We start from the raw sequence: 16191 nt of genomic DNA on the forward strand, positions 1-16191 counted from the left end.
AATTGGATGATTTCAGCTATGTCAGCAACTTGTCTTGCCAGAAAACCTGTTTGAATTTTTCTCCACTCTGTTTTGACCAGAAGTTTTGAGCAAGGCTGAGCCTTTGCTGTACCACCATTTCTCTTTTCTTTCTGGTACTAATTCAAAATTTTATTTTTGCTACTACCTGGCTGTCTTGTTGGAAATTTACCAGAGAGTTCAAGAGATTAATCAGCAGGAGACTGTTACATCTCCAAGTTCACCACTGAAACTGAAGATACAAAATGTTTTGGTGAAGAAGCTTCCTTATTGTAAAGGGAAAAAAAATTATTAATAGAGTAGAAATCAAATTTCTTTATCAATATTCTTATTTATTAGCAATGAAATGTGTCTACAACTGCATAAGCCATACTGTGGTCACTTTTCCAAAATGTGATTAAGTTTATATTCACTTTGCCATTCTATTAATTTTTTCTCTTTCTGCTCCTTCCCAAACCCATTTGTTCCAGGGTTTTCATTTTAAAAACCAACCAACAAACAAATAGAACAAAATCACAACAAACAAACAAAAAACCACAAAAAAACCCCCACCCCACCTTTTGAAATTGTGGTTGACAATTGAAGGAGGAAGAATCTCTTAATATAGCAGGATTGTTGTTAAAAAACTTTTGGTATTAGTTGTTGAATGTAATACCATCAATGTTTGTCCTTTGAGTCAAAACCTGTACTTGTGTGGTGCCAGGCATCTTCCATGGCCCTGTGCTCACGTTGCAGAACTCCTGGGTCCTTCTTGGTTAGCAGGAACTTCACAGTTCCTGCAATGAGAAATAAAACTGGCACTGAAACCAACTCAGGCCTCCACAAAGGCATTAAGGGTCACTAGCCTGCATTAATTGACTTTCAGTATTCTATAGAAAAGTTCCTGGCTTATCCAGTTCAATCTAGGACCCTAATTTGGTGGCTTTCATGGATGAGGCCATCTCCTGTTTACTGCAGAGGGAACAACAGAAACATTAACTCATATTTAGCTTTTGTAAATATCTCAGATAATTTTGCCAGTTGTCATCCTTGCAGACATCTTAAAATGTTTGACTGTACCTCAACCTTACTGCTTGGAATACAATTCAATTTCCTGAAAGTCACAGCTTTCCTTTTAAAAATTAAATCACTATTATGGCCTGTATCCCATCCTTTTACAATCGCAAAAATTGCAAGTTGATTTTTTCTTTAAAAGTAGTTAGTGAAATTCAAAAGCTTGGAAGAAGCAATTATATTACAACACAGGCAATTAGATCTGGATTGGGAAAGAAGGACAAGAAAACTAATATTGATTTCAATGTGTTTGCTTGGAGGCATATATTTGCCTAAGTAATGTGAATAGATACTGGCATGCCATTCCATCCATCCTGCAGGCCTGGACTGAAGTATTTTTTCTGTATTTTAACAGCAGTTAGACTATTAAAATACAGCAGTTATATATTAATAAGTACAATAATTGGTTTGAATTTGAAAAGTTGCTGTCTTATATTTCCTTCAAGACTACTGCATGAAATTTCTCTATTCAAAAATACCACAAAAAAGAACAAAACCCAGTTTGCTTGAAACAGCTTCAGTCTCTTAAGATTTCATAATTGACACAAGTTCTGATCACATCACAGGCTGACTCAAATAAGACCAGAACTTTTTAAATTCTATGAAACCTCTTCAAAAATATTTATACATTTTCAATGCTCTATACATAAAGGATTTGCAATTTTTCAGCTTAAATGAAGGGATTGAAAGCAATGACAATACATACAGTTCAGTGCTTCATATGGGTATTTCTACTATCATAGGAAATATTCAATGCCTCAAAATTATGTATCATTTACATTTGAAATGTGAAGGGCTTTCTCTTTTTCCAGTGTAAATCTTTATCTGTGTGCTGTATTAGAGGGCTGCTTGCTTGCACAGCTGTAGTTAAGGATGTATAAACATTTCCACTAGAGACATCAAATTCCCAGGGGTTTGTAATCCAGCTGTAAAACTTAACACAGGGATACACTGATTCATTCCAGAAATTTTCTTTCTTTATTATCACGTTTCAAAAAGCAGCAGTCTCCAGTCTTAAGTTAAAAAACCTTTTCAACTTCCTGATTTAATTTGTGGAAGATTTTTGGTGACACAAAATATGTCACGTACTTACTTATTTTAAGGGCAATGAACATGAGACCTAAAATGGGGATAAAAGCATACAGACTTTTGTTTTTAAATATGCATTGGTTTTGGTACAGATTTCCTCTCAACATTGCAGTAGCTTTGAAATATACACCTTAAAGAGCAGCGTTTATGGTCTTGTAAGGATTTACATGTATGATTAAACTTCTACTGATGCAAACTCCCACTGCTGCATTTTATAGGGGAGGAACTGCAATGCAAAAAAAATTAAAGAATTTTCACATAGAAACTGTACAGCAGTGACATTGAACTTCATGCTCCTGGATTGGAAGAGAACAGCTTTAACTTTCTAAACACAATGAAGTTTCACTATCTCCTATTCCATCTTGCAGGCACAGGCTGATCCTTGTTCTTGTTTAAAAATATGGTTTGAGGTCATGGCACGTAAGGGTGGGAATATGGGTTTAGAAGCCTTCAAAGAGGCTTTTACCTCAAAATGTACATTTTAATTCAATTTATGTAAGGGGAGTTTAGTAGGAGGAAGAATAACACTCTTCCAGTATCTGTAAAACCAGCTTCATGTCTGTAAGGCCAAAGGAAGAGAGGCAAAAACCTCCAACCCCAAACCTTCCCAAAAGTCACACACAGTAGTTTGAGGGCAAAATAATTGCACCTGACCAGCATCAGCTTCCACAAGATGATTTTAAAGGCAGAGCAGGATGATGGAAAGATATTGGATACAAGTCAATTGTGGTTTAATTCCTGGTTTAACTGGAAATTATTCAAAAGCCCGGAATTCAACAGCAATGACAAAGTGAAACCTAGCAGGATCATTACATGTCATATCCCTTAAATTCTTAAAATAGAATCGGTTAATATTAGAGGCTACTTTGGGAAGTGTTTGAGGCAAATAAAGTAACTTTTACTTACAGTAAATTGAGTTCTTTGGAGACTTTAGCACTGACTTTCTTTACTGGTTGTCAAACTACTTAAAGAATATAGAGGATTTATTAGATAAGATGGAATCTATACATTTTGTGGTAATGCTTATAAAGTTAAGAAACAAAATTTGCATTGATGTTTGCTTCTATCTAGTACGAAGCTTCACCTCTATAGCATGACATAACATAGTGTGGAATGTAATTATAAAATACTGGCCTAAAGAGAACTAAGATGTGGTAATCTGATCTTCCTATAGACCTCACAATTATATTTCCACTTTTTTTCCTGAACTTTTCTGTTCAATTATCTCTACACAATAAAAACCAAGAACAGCTCTGCCTCCAGAATGCAATGCAACCTCTTTCAATTTGCAAAAGCTTCTCCACAATAATAAACCCTTACAGAAGAATAACAAAAGAGAACTAATTATCCTTGTGTATATTTGGTAGGATATGAAAAGCTTTTTCAGATCCTTCTACCATAAAGGGCTGTATTGTGAGAAATTAGGTTGGAAAGAAAAGGTGCAGTTGAAAACAAATTCTGCTCTGCATAAATAGGACTAGTACTTTGTAATTCCCCAACATGGCTTATTTATTATATAAATAACACTTTATTCTCACGACCAGTCCCACTGCTGAGGAGTCCTTCCTTTAACAAGATGGCCTCTGTACTTGAGGCCTCCCTTTCTGAGGCCAGGGTGTTTAAAAGTTGCATTCCAGGATGGACTGCCCTATTTTGGGAATGTTATTCAGTGAAAACTTCCTGAAGAAAGCAAAGGGAGTGAATAGAGACAAGCCCATGTAGTTTGAGTCTGTGTCTTGTTTCAAGCATTGCTTCAAGAAATTGGTTAAAGCTGAGACTTGGGAAGCATTTTTGCCTTGGGATTCTGTTGTTTGGGTTTTTAAGAAAATCTTTGCCTTAGCTGGGTTTTGATTAAAGGAAGAGCGCTCTCCTAATTGTCACTTTTATCTCTTTGCCTCCTGTCCCTTCACCCGCTCATTGTAACATAGCCCGTAGTACCACTGAAGGAATACTCAAGCTCTCCAGCACAATAGAAACAAAAAGCTTTAGTGTTGTGGTTGTGGAAACCTTTCTGAAGGATAAACCCAAGAAGCAGTAAGGATGTCAGGCAGTACCGAGAGAGGTGTGCTGGGGTCCTGGGGCCAGGAGGAGCCACGGATCACGCTGGGGCAGCAGGGGTGGGTCCTGGAGACAAGATGAAAATATTTTTTGAAGTATTTTTAAAAAGGCATATAAACCTGCCTCTGCCTCCTGAAGATCTGCAGCGATGCTGTTGCGCTGGAAACAAAAAGCATTTTGTATTTTCGTGGTTTTTTTCTCTATTTCCCATGAAACAGGCGGTTGCCCGAGGGGGTATGGGGAGTCATGTCGCGACATGCCCCGCGATGGAGGCGCGGCCCCCGCCCCTCCTCCCGCCGCTGCAGTGCCGCTGTCCGCCAGGGGGCGCCCGCAGCCCAGCAGCGCCGCCTGTTGTTTATTTCTCTGCTTAGCGGGGTTTATGGATTAATTCATTATCATTTAAAAGGTAAAATTAATTTTTATAAATTATAAATTAATTTCGGGGTGGTGGAGGCTGCTCGTTTTTACATTAGCGCCTTTTCCTGCGCCCATCAGCGCTGTTTTGTGTGCGCGGCGCTCCGCGCTGTGCTGAGCCCCCCGCGCCGCGGCGATTGTCAACTCGCGGTGCGGAATTACGGGATGCTGATTGAAGCCAAGGCTGAGAAACATCTCCGCAGTTCCTCCGCTTATCCTTTCGCCACGCTGAAAAATCCTTCCTGATTTATATTCCAATCTTTCTTTCACATTGGAGCAACCGTAAAGTGCTATAATGTTATACCTTTTCAAACCTAGGGGGAAGACTATTCCTAACAGACCTCATTGATACCATGTTTAGCCTGACAGTCAATTTATTCTTGCTTTATTCTAAATTCCCCCTCTTTAAAAAACCTAAAGCTTTAGGTTTTGTGTTACATCCTCTTGTCCCAGTTAAAAATACTAATAAGCCTCCTAAACTGGACCACAAAAGCTTTTGTCATTTTTGTTTCAGAGCACTAATAACTCAATGCTGCTTCTTTACTAAAATTACATTGCTACTGCCCTGTACCCTTTCCCATCCATGATAGCAGTGGAAATACAGCCCCAATGTACATGGATGTTCCTTGTGTTCTGCAACATTTAATCCAGTATCTGGCATTGGACTAGAGTTTGTTGGCATTGTTAATTCTGGACCTATCTATATTTGGGGTTATTTTTCTGTGGAAATAATTGTTTGTAGTGTTCTATGCTCTGTCTTATTTTTAGATTTTCTGCCCACATGTCTCAATACTGTTAGTTTCTTTGTACTAATATCTTTGTCTTTTGTGGTTATTTCAGCATTTAGCATCATCTAGGAGTTGATTCAGTATGCAGGGTATCCCTTAGTCCAGGTCATTAATAAAGATGTTAAATAAAACTGTGACTAACGCTAATCCCTCTGGCACACAGCTGGACACTTCCCTTCCAACTCAGCACATTGCCACTCATCATTACCCTTTGCTTATGGTCTGGCAGCCAGTTTTCAGTGCTTGAGATAGTGTATCACATCCCAGGTCTTCAGAGTTTGTCCACAGAGCAAGATTTTTTAATAGAAATTGCATCAAACATTATCTTTTGTTGTTTTGTTCCACCAATTATGAAGTCCACTTTAAAAAATAATTTATGTGATGCTTTTTTCATTAGTCACCTCTTCTTTTGATTGCCATTTTGTCATTTTTCTGAAATCTAACTTTGTGTCCATATTGTCTTCTGTTTCTGTTGTCCGTGCTTTCCTTCTATATTGTGTGTCAGTGTCCAACAAATATTTGCCAAACTTCTTTTATTTGTAAACCAGAAAGGAAGTATGGGCATATATTTGTATTTTTTAAGTCTAGTACCATACTTTAGAATGCAGAGCAAAATTAGGTAATGTTACAGTAGCATATCTACAGTAATAAGCCTATGAAGAGAAATGAGGAGAGAGAACTGGCTCGTCTTGTGTAGAATTCCTGGAAAGACTTTTAAAGGATGCCTTACATTTGTTTGCTATCCTCACTAATTCCTTAAGAATTCCTTTGGATATTGAGACATATATCAGATAGACATGTTTATTTGGTGTTTCCAGGTATGACTTTTTTCCAATGTATGTTCTTCATTAGTGTTTTTGAGTACTTTCTGATAAGCTCTTCAGATGTTTCCAGTTGTTCTTTCTCCTTGCATTTCTACATGCCAATGTTTTATTAATTTCTCAGAATTATGTTTTTGGTAGTCTGTTACTCATATACTGCCATGGTGTCTGTGTTCATTTCTTGGTTTGAAGTCTAATACTTTCTGATCAGAGGCACCAGGCATCACTATATCCTCACATTCTGAATTCTACCCTCTTGCTTGAGTTCTGTGCTTAGTTTATCTGCTGAAATCTCTCTTCTCCAGATAATGACATTGCTGACAAAATTGAGTCTCTGAGATATGTTTTAAAAATATTTGTATAAGGAATTAAAGACATACTGTGAAAGTAGTCATATAAATAAAGTAGACCTTGCTGCTGGCTCCCTCATTATTTGCATGTAGCCATTAAAGGCAAGATTCTTCCAAAAGGAGAGTGAAAATGATAGGCAACTTGAGAACTGGGTTGGCATTCAAAAGTGCTCAGTGCTAAGCAACTGCTCTTGGATCATGTGGCTTGATATTATCCTCTGCTGTTTGTTCTGTATTACTGATAATTTTTCTTTAACTGAGGAGTTCCTTTGGTTCTCATCTTAGGGTCTCAGAAACATAGATAATTTTGAGAGATGATGCAGACAGGCAGTAAGTATAAAAATATGAATAATGTTCCTGGGTTTTGTCACCCCTGCAGATGGTTTAAGCCAATCTCAGAACTCATGCTGTTCATCTCTGTTGCCAGCCAGAGACTTATGACAATAGTTAAGATTTCTGCAGTGATGTAAACATCATAAACTGTCTTTGCCTTAGGCAAATACTGACTTTTATGAGGATTTCATGGAGGGTTTTTAGTGTTATTTTGACCACCACATTTTCCATGGCAAGATCACTGGTATTCAGGTATTGCCATTCATGAACATCTCCTCCAACTGTCTCTCAAAATTCATCCAAGAAAATGTTAATCACTTCCTTTCCTGCATTTTTGGGTGTGGTGCCTCGTGTATCTGCCTAAAGATTTCTGACATCTTGCCTGCCATATAGTACAGAGAAATGAGAATTTTTGCTTTTTCATGCAGGTTTTCCCTTTTTTTTTTTTTTTAATTAGTGTCACAGAAACACATATTACTGTAGGAGACTGGTGAAAACAGTGATTTTTTTCATAACTTTAAGTTATTTGCTAGCCAAACAGTTTAATACTTAAATTTAGTGATTCCTTTAAATGAAACTAGCTAAGAAAATTCTGAGCTCTTGTTTGGGGATTTGTGAAAGATGCTGGTTGCAAGCAGGTCATCGTGTATATGTGTTCAGTGCCTGCTTGACCCGTGTCAGAATGGGGAGATGGAGACTCTCAGCCTGCTGCTGCACTGAACCAGAGAGGCTGGATTGTGTGTCTGCAGCAGCACGCTGTGAATAACGAGCCCCAGCACAGGGCTGGTGCACCTGCCATTGCTGCAGGGCAGAGAGGCAAGTGGTTCCAAAGGGAACTGACCTTTTTCTTGCAGGCACTGAGTCAATCCCATATCCTAAGGCACACATTCTGCGTTAAAATTATTATAGCTCTCCTGGCATTAGGCTGAACGACACACTCTGGTGAAAATCTATGGAAAAAACCCCCAAAATATGATGTTGATGGTAGTTTGTTTATTGTTTTGAATTAAGTCTTTATAGGAAATATATTCTGTAATTTTGAAAAGCATCAGTAAAGTTAAATTGTTCTCTGATAAAGATGAATTTAATTAAAGTTTAAAATAAAATTTTGAAATCTTTTTTCATGAATTAGCCGCTCACTAGATAGCAAAATACAAGTGACAATGTTTATCACTAAATGTGACTCACAAATGGCTGGCATCCTTTTAAATTCTGTAATATTGTGTATATCCACTGGCTGCTACCTCAGCTGAATTTCTATCCCTAAGATCTGATTTACAAATAGACAACTTTCTGTTAAATTATTCACATCACATAATAATTGATGTAACAGAGTTGATCTTATGCTGGAGCATATTTGATCATAAATTCAATGAAAACAGCCACCATCTTTGTGATGTTTGTCCAGCTAAATCCTTCAGTGAATAAAATAATAAAGATGCCAGCTGTGTTTGTTTTATGATCACTGCTGCAATAGGAGGCTGAAAATACAAATGAATAAAGGACCTAATTTTTCATGTTGGATTTATAAACTCAGAATCCTACTGCAAAGAGTTTAAATTGAAAAAGTAAATTTTTTACTTCTGTCACATTCTTACAAATGCATTGTTTCCTTTTGTGTTCCTATTGTTTGGGAATACAGAATAATTTTAAAAGATTGATACTGTTTGGATATGTGTGGTACAGATATTTGGTTATCAATGGTCTCTGGTAAGGAAATCTTGTAAAAGTAGGTTAAATTTATGCTTTTCACTCCAACATCATTGCATGTTAAGAATGGACCATCACTTTTGTGTTGCCTTCTTTGGTTTAATTTTACGGCAGTTTTAAAGTTCTATTTATTACTATGTACTGTTTGTGTGCCCCAAACTAATTTCACCACCCTGACATAAAAAAATCATGCTGTGGATCATTATTGGCCTTCCTGCAGCATTATGACTTTTGCAGAATGCTGTTACATTCCTTTTATTTCTTTCATATTTGATCCTTACAGTGCCCTTGAGTCAAGCTTTATTCGGCAACCATGAGGGCATGAATTTTCCTGAGATGTTGACAGACAGTGTTTGGTGAATATCATTTTTCTGTCAGCTACAGCCCATGTCTGTGCTGCAAACTAAAGCAGAGCCAGGGACTGTCTGCTGGCCCCGAGGCCATGTGAGAGGCCTTGGCTGCGGCTGTGCTGAGCAGCACTGGGGCATGCATCCCCTGGGGGCTTGGTGTGGTCCCCGTGCAGCTGCAGGTGCAGCTATTGCTTTGGGGTAGTTCAGCCTCAGGTTTTTACATCAAAATTTCCAGAATAAAGTAACACACGTGTGGCAGACCATAGGAGTTGTGTTCTAGTGTAATATATGGCGTAGCTTGCTTGTAGGAGCACAGAACCTGCTGCATTTTGGGAATGGTCCCTGGCATGGGAATGGTCCCTGGGCTGTGTGCAGGAGTGAGTTTGGAGCATGCTGCTGACATGGGCAAAGTGACTCAGGGGCAGTGTGGACACTCAGTAGCTGAGCAGTCAGGCTCTTTGACTGCCCCTGTGAATTCAATTCAGCAATAAGGCTTCAGCAGAGAGATTCCTACTGTTCCCTGTGCGCCCCTGAGCATATTCCTGGTGAAGCTCCCTGCTTGCACTGTTCTGCTAGGATTCTTTGTCACTTAGGCCTAAAGTCTTAGGAAAAGAAAAATAAGAAATATCCCCAAACTATGCATCCAGAATGATATATACATTTTACCTTTTTTTTTTTCTTTCCAGCTTTTCCAAGATACCTTCTTGTCTTCCCAACCAACTTTATCATTCTGATCTTGATTATCATAATAGACTTCTCACATCCTCTGCTGATCAACATCCTTATTCAGATCATATAACAAGCAACCAGTAAATTCAATTTTGGTTTTTTGTGTATTGTTTAATTCGCTTCCCAACACTGGCTGGTTTACTCCATTATTTTTGAGCCCCTTCTTATCCTTTTCAAAATCCTCCATAATTTTGCCTCTTCCTCTCTTTCTTCACAAAGCTCCTGTTCCCTGTTTTTATGTCAGTGATCTCTTTCTCATATTTAACCCTTCTCATGTCCCCTAGATAGTTCAGGCAGACTCAGAACTGCTGCTTTCCTTTCTGGGAATCAGATGGGGTTATGCTCAGATAGTGAATTTATCAGTTGTTTGTGGTCCTTGACTTCAGGCTTCTTTTCTCAGTTTGGAATCTGCTAAGACTTGACAGCCTCAAATATCTGCTTTTGCAAAAGCTTAATATTCTTTTAACACCCTAAAATGAGACCCAGATGTTTATTTACCTGCCCATCCAGTTCAGTGACAGCACACATGACCGGAGCTTCATGGATTCCAAGCAACCAGTAAATTCAATTTTGGTTTTTTGTGTGTGCAATTCCATGTGTGCAATACCTTTTGAGAATCCACTTGCTTTTTTTCATTCTTAGAAGTGGCCCAGGCTCTGCTGGCAGTCAATTTTTAGTGATAGCTGGCTCTTTGGGAAATCTGACCTTTAGTGGTCACTTTTATAGATAAAAATTTTGATTTTAGCTCTTAAATCACCTATGCTGATTTATGCCTAAATAGCAGTAACTCCCTGCTTAGCTGTCTCTCTTTCATGATGCTTTGACAGGATAGAATTTGCAAAAATAGTTCAGGGTTGAGTTCTTCCCTACTGCAAGCCAATTTCTGAGTGTCAGCACTACATCTTCGTACATATATGAGTACAGGCACTTAAGATCCTTGTATTTCAGTAATTGGTGACTAAAATAGATGGAGTTTGTGACTTGATGATTCACCTCCAAGATGTTTATGGATAAAAAACATAAACACATATGTTAAATTCATGCAACTCTTTAGAAGGACATTTCAATACAGGTAAGTGTGGATATGTAGTGTTCTCCTTTAAAAAAAAAATATAAAAATAATGTTACATTGTCTCCAAATTGAGTACTAGAGAGATCACTGTTTTCTCCTTTCATGGTGGTCCCTGCATAAGAAACCTAGAGTTTTTTTTCCCTCATTCAAGTCCAAAGTCAAGTTCATACGTTAACACAAGCATATTTGTCTCTTAACAAGTTTTACTGCCTTTGGTGTCAGACACTGGATTTTCAGCCTGACTGGTTCTCCCTACTCAAAGAGGACCTAAAGTTCACTTTAGAAAGTTTCTGTCTGCGTTAATGTAAAGAGAAAGTGGTGTGCTAAATCAGGAGAGTGGCTCTGGAGGAGGAACGGCGCTTTCGGCACCGCAGTGCTGGTGTGAAGGTGGTGTCCCACCCTGTGCCACCTGGACCAAGTGCCCGAGGGTCAGGGAGCTGCAGCTAGCTCTATGTGATGCAAGTCTGCCCAAATACAGACATAATAATACCTAATTAAGTGTTCTTGACTGCATAGCTAGACTATATTGCCCATATGCCCTCATTACCACCATTTCAGTCTCTTCCTCTCAGTATTTACCAGTCCTGCATCATTTCCCTCTCGTGCCTTAGCTTGGAAGCATGGTTGCAAAAATACCAGGATGCCTGCTTTTACGTAATTGCTCAGTCTCCTTGGGTTCAGCCAGGCAACTCATCTGCATAAAGTTAAATACATGCATGTGCCTGGGGTCTGTCTTCCTGAGCTTTCCAGGCTTGGGGCATTCTCTCTGCCTCCAAATCTCTCTCCGCCTTTAATGAGCCGTATAAATAAATACAAAGTACTCCTGTTAGTTCCATAGCCACAAAAATATATTTTATTAGCTGAGAGGTATACAGTAATAGAAAAGATCAGACCCATGCAGTGTTTTAGGCAGCAGTGGGAGGACAGGGCAAGTAGCTGCTTCCAAGTGGTTGATGGATCTGAGGCCCCAGCAAGACAGATTTGTAGGTTAACTCTGATAAATGATCTTTGGCTTCACTGACTAAAGGAAGGTCACCCTTCTCAGGGCACTGCCTGCATGCTGCAACCTTTTAGCAAAGTCTTGTTGAAGTACTGAGCAAACAAACCAGTTCTTATTTACATTAGAATGAAATTAAAACTTCTTAAACCCAAGACGATAAAATATCAGACAAAAGGGTAGAGATTCATAGAGCAGTATTAATGTTTATTTACTAGCACTTAGTTCTGTCTTTGTTTGTTTTCTAAAGGTAATAGGTCCAGGAAGACAGCTGGAAAAGGGAAAATAAGGAAGATTTTGTTTACTTCCCTAATGGGTGCATCCAGTTGACAAATTTGAAAATCAGAGCTTTTTTTCTTTTTCTTCAGAATATCTTTTGCATGGATTTATTTGGAGAGAAGCAATTCAGGTTGTCAAAGGTGGCATGAGGAAAAACACAGAGCTTTGACTGCACTGTGTGCCAAAGGTTTAATTCAGCTATTTCTGTGTTGGGGGATGGGGGCTTATTCCCTCCTTTTTTTTTTTTCTTTTTCACCTATGTCCAGCCAGTGAGGAAATAAATATGTGAGAAAGAATACTATGGAATGTTAACTCCACTGCTATATTTTTCTTCCTTTTATCATGCCCCAAGATTCACTGAAGATGATATAAATTCACCATGCCTTATTTTAAAAAGCATAACAGAAAGGCATTCTTCCTTTAAGAGTCAGACTGTAAAAGGTGATTTTCTTTCACTCAGTTTGGTTTAAGCCTGTAAAAAGCATTAAGTGAAAAATCTGATATATTTGTTAAGGCATTTACTGCATTACTAACTTATATTTTCAGTTCTCACTGAAAGGTTTATAGAGAACATAAACCTTGAAGAGTTTTGTTCAGGATTAAAATTATATTATCTCCATTTTCTGGTGAAATAATAGCTCATAAAATGATTGAGGTGTTAGTAATTATTTTTAGCTCTGTTTATTTTCCGAGGTTATTCTGTTCAGCTTTCTGAGGTGCACACAGACAGCCTTTAAAAAACATTCACCTTGATCAGAAGATTCATGCCATTTAAAGAATTTCAGAATAATCAAAAGCTTCTGACTAGATGTCACCACTGTGTTGTTTTTCTTCATTAATTGCACTTACAGCAAAGATCTTCCAGTAATCTATGAATCTGGCATATTCAGTAGTGGTCTGTTGTGGTGTAAGTAATGTACTATGTCTTCCATAATTAGTATCTTTAATACTGGCCTAATTGGGATGCTGACAGAATTAAAACAGTTGATTGGTGGTGCCATGTAAAATCAAAAAGAAGTAATTGCTAAATTCTTTCTGGGACAAAATAGTAAGGCATGTTCTAATTAAAATTTTTTAGGAAATACTTTTTATGGGAAATACCTATATCTAAGAGAAACTGCTGGAAACTGAATGAAATAATGTCATTTACTTAAGGTAGTCTTCTTTTAGTTTCATTACTTAGTTCTGATTTTAAACAGTAGCAAAACACTGTACCCAGCAATCATGCTGCCTAGGCTATACAATGCCAGAATTCCTAAGAATTAAGGAAGTTTTGTGATCATATCACACAACGCCACATTCTCCATAGCTTAGGGTATGTTATCACTGCCCATACATTGTATATTTGCTGTTTAAATAAACTCTTCTTCTGTTTAGTGTCTCCCATGTAGACTCCATACTTCTTGCTTCATTTGATACTCCAGCATATGTTATTCTGGCAAAAAGATGATGAGCATCAAATGTAAACCTAACTCTGTGTCAGAATTGGAAGAAACAAGTAGGAAAAACATCTGCAATGTTGTCAATGAACAGTATAAGCAATCTTTCCACCCAAATCTCTCTCAAATTGATGCTGAGTTTCTTTGGAAGGTTTCATAGCTCAGCATATTTATTCTGAGGCATCAGAGCAAGAGCTAGCCCAGGTAGGTCTCACAGAACTCAGGATACTTTTAGGTCTGTTGTACATTGACTTGTTCTCCTTCAGCATAGCTTTTAAACATCAAATCAACCAAAATCAGTTTTTAAAAGGGGTGTGTTCTGTAATGGTGGTAATGTTCTGCTTCCTCTATGAAGCAGACCAACCAAGCTGGAAATCACAAGCATCATTGTTTTAAAGAAAATACAGAAATACATCTGAAACAGACACTAAAACACACCAAATCTACTGCAAAAGAGCCAGGGAGAAATAGACTCATCTAAGTTTTTGTCTTGAGTTGCATTAGGTGATGACATACATAATCAAGTTCTAATTGAGTATAATGGCTATTGTCAAAAGTGAATTGCCTTGAGAGGTTGAATCACTTCATTGTCTAGCTTAGGTGTGACCAAACTGAGTCTCTGAAACCTAATCTGACTCATGAGCAGTTTAAGCTTCTTAATTCTCTGTTCTGAGAAGTTCAGGAGCTGCAACTGTAATTTTGGTTTACCTACTGGGTCAGTAGATTCTTTTAAAAAATTACCAAGTATATGCCATTATATACCTAGGACTAAATCTATATTAATCAAAACAGAAAACCTAGTTGTCTATATTTAGAACCTTCATTTGTTACGTTCACCTTTTTTCCTGAAATGCTATTGCAGCATCTTGGCTGCTTTCCAACTCATGGCATCTGGGCAAATGTCAAATGAGAATTTGTTCAGACAGGCCAGGGTTCTCATTACCTTCCTGGAATGCACTGAATGAACTTCCCTCCACAGCTTTCCAAATGGGGACAGCTCTGACCTCTGCTACGTCGGCATTAACAGCAATGCCAAGGAATCAACACTGACACTGTTATTTTCTGTTCCATATCAGTGAATACTTATCATTGGTTGTCATGGCTTTTATTGTAGTAATAAATATTTTGACCACCTTTCCAGTACTTCAGTGGATAAGACTTCTGATGCCTGTAATATGGTAATATAACTAAAGGGGATCAAACTAATTTTTAAATTTCCAAAGAAATCATATCATACACCACAGGGAAATCACGGTGGCCTGAAGACTGTGGCATGCAGTGTTGTGCAGAGCAAGGACAGACACTGGGAGCAGTACAACCATGTCATACATGTTAGAGCCAGTGCAGGCTTTGTCCCAGCCTGGCTCATCCAAGAGCGAGTCATTGTGCTCACGTGACAATCTTGATTCTTTTCAGGTGCTGAGTGTACAATTAAAGCAATGGCCAAGGGAGTCTGGAGACTGGATTTTCCCATCCTGTATGTCTAGAGAGCTCAGTGTTTCTGAGTCTAAACTGTTGCAAACATCTCAGTTTGGGAAGAGCAAGAGGGGCATTGGGTCTTTGGAGACATGTCTTTTCTAGGGAGAGTGCACAACCCAGGACTGCTGTTGGCAGCCCCATGCAGGTGTGGGGTACAGTCCCAACAGTGACACGTCACACTGGCTCTGTTTGATTGCATTATTTACTCTGTAGTTTGGCTTGAGGTACCTCTATATTGTGCTGTAGAGCAAATTCTGCATTTTGTGATTGATCAGCAACAAGTAAAACACTGCTTGAGTGAGCCTTCAAATGATTTTGTCTTACTTTGTTCATCAGTTTTAAGTCCTCAATACCCTTTGTGTAAAACACTGAAAAAATGGTAACATCTTTGCTCTGTTCTATTCTCATCTTGATATACTCCTTTATGCCTTCATCTGTATCAAAAGCTAAAAGCCTGGCATCAAAACTTGTGTTCAGTTGTTGTGGTGGTTTCTTGATGGCTAAATAAACCCTCCCGAGCTCCGTGGAGGCACGGGGCCCGTTCGGGAAGCGGCTCCTGCACGCTGGAGCTGGCACGGCGGCTCTTTGAAGACAGTGGGTGTTCTCTGCATGGTGGCAACAACAGAAAGGCTGCTGGAGCTCCTAACGAGGAAATGCTGCTCGGGTAGGCCGTGCTCTGATTCGTGTTTCACGTAGCTGCTGCTTCTGCAGGATCACGTGGAGATTCAGAGGTATAAGCTGTCAAGGCACACGTGGGCGTTTCTGTATCGGCTGCTAGAGGACAATGCATTTGCAAAGGGTTAACTGCAATGCACGGTGTTGTACGGTTGTGTGCAGAGCTCAGGAGAGGCTAGAGCCTGGCATGAGGGCAAAAGGCTGCTGTCCTCAAGCAGCCTTGGGTGAAAATGTCCCCATACAACCACTGTGCCAGGGCCTTGGAAGGTGAGCTAGCACAGGGACTGTGCAGGAGCCCTGTCATTGAGGGACCAGAGCATCCTCTGTGAGATGAGCTGTGAGCGCTGCTGCCGCCTGCCCTGCCTGATTCACACCAATTTGTTACTTCTCTTCATACCATTAAACTTTAAGCTTTGCTAAATGGTGTGATTGTTCAGGTTAACTGTGGTTTTGTCTTTCAGCACTTCAGGTTGCAGGAGTTTGCTTAGAATAAAGAAAGCTGAATTTCCAAAGGGAACTAGGTGCCTCACTCCTCTA

At 38.9% G+C, this 16191-nt stretch overlaps 1 protein-coding gene across 6 annotated transcripts in view; it reads left to right on the top strand.

Moving 5' to 3' along the window:
• The window catches only part of CDK14 (cyclin dependent kinase 14), a 351806-nt gene that overhangs the window by 225162 nt on the left and 110453 nt on the right, over window positions 1-16191 (top strand). The window lies entirely within an intron of this gene.

Source organism: Melospiza georgiana, chromosome 1, assembly GCF_028018845.1.
Source record: "Melospiza georgiana isolate bMelGeo1 chromosome 1, bMelGeo1.pri, whole genome shotgun sequence".
NCBI lineage: Eukaryota > Metazoa > Chordata > Aves > Passeriformes > Passerellidae > Melospiza > Melospiza georgiana.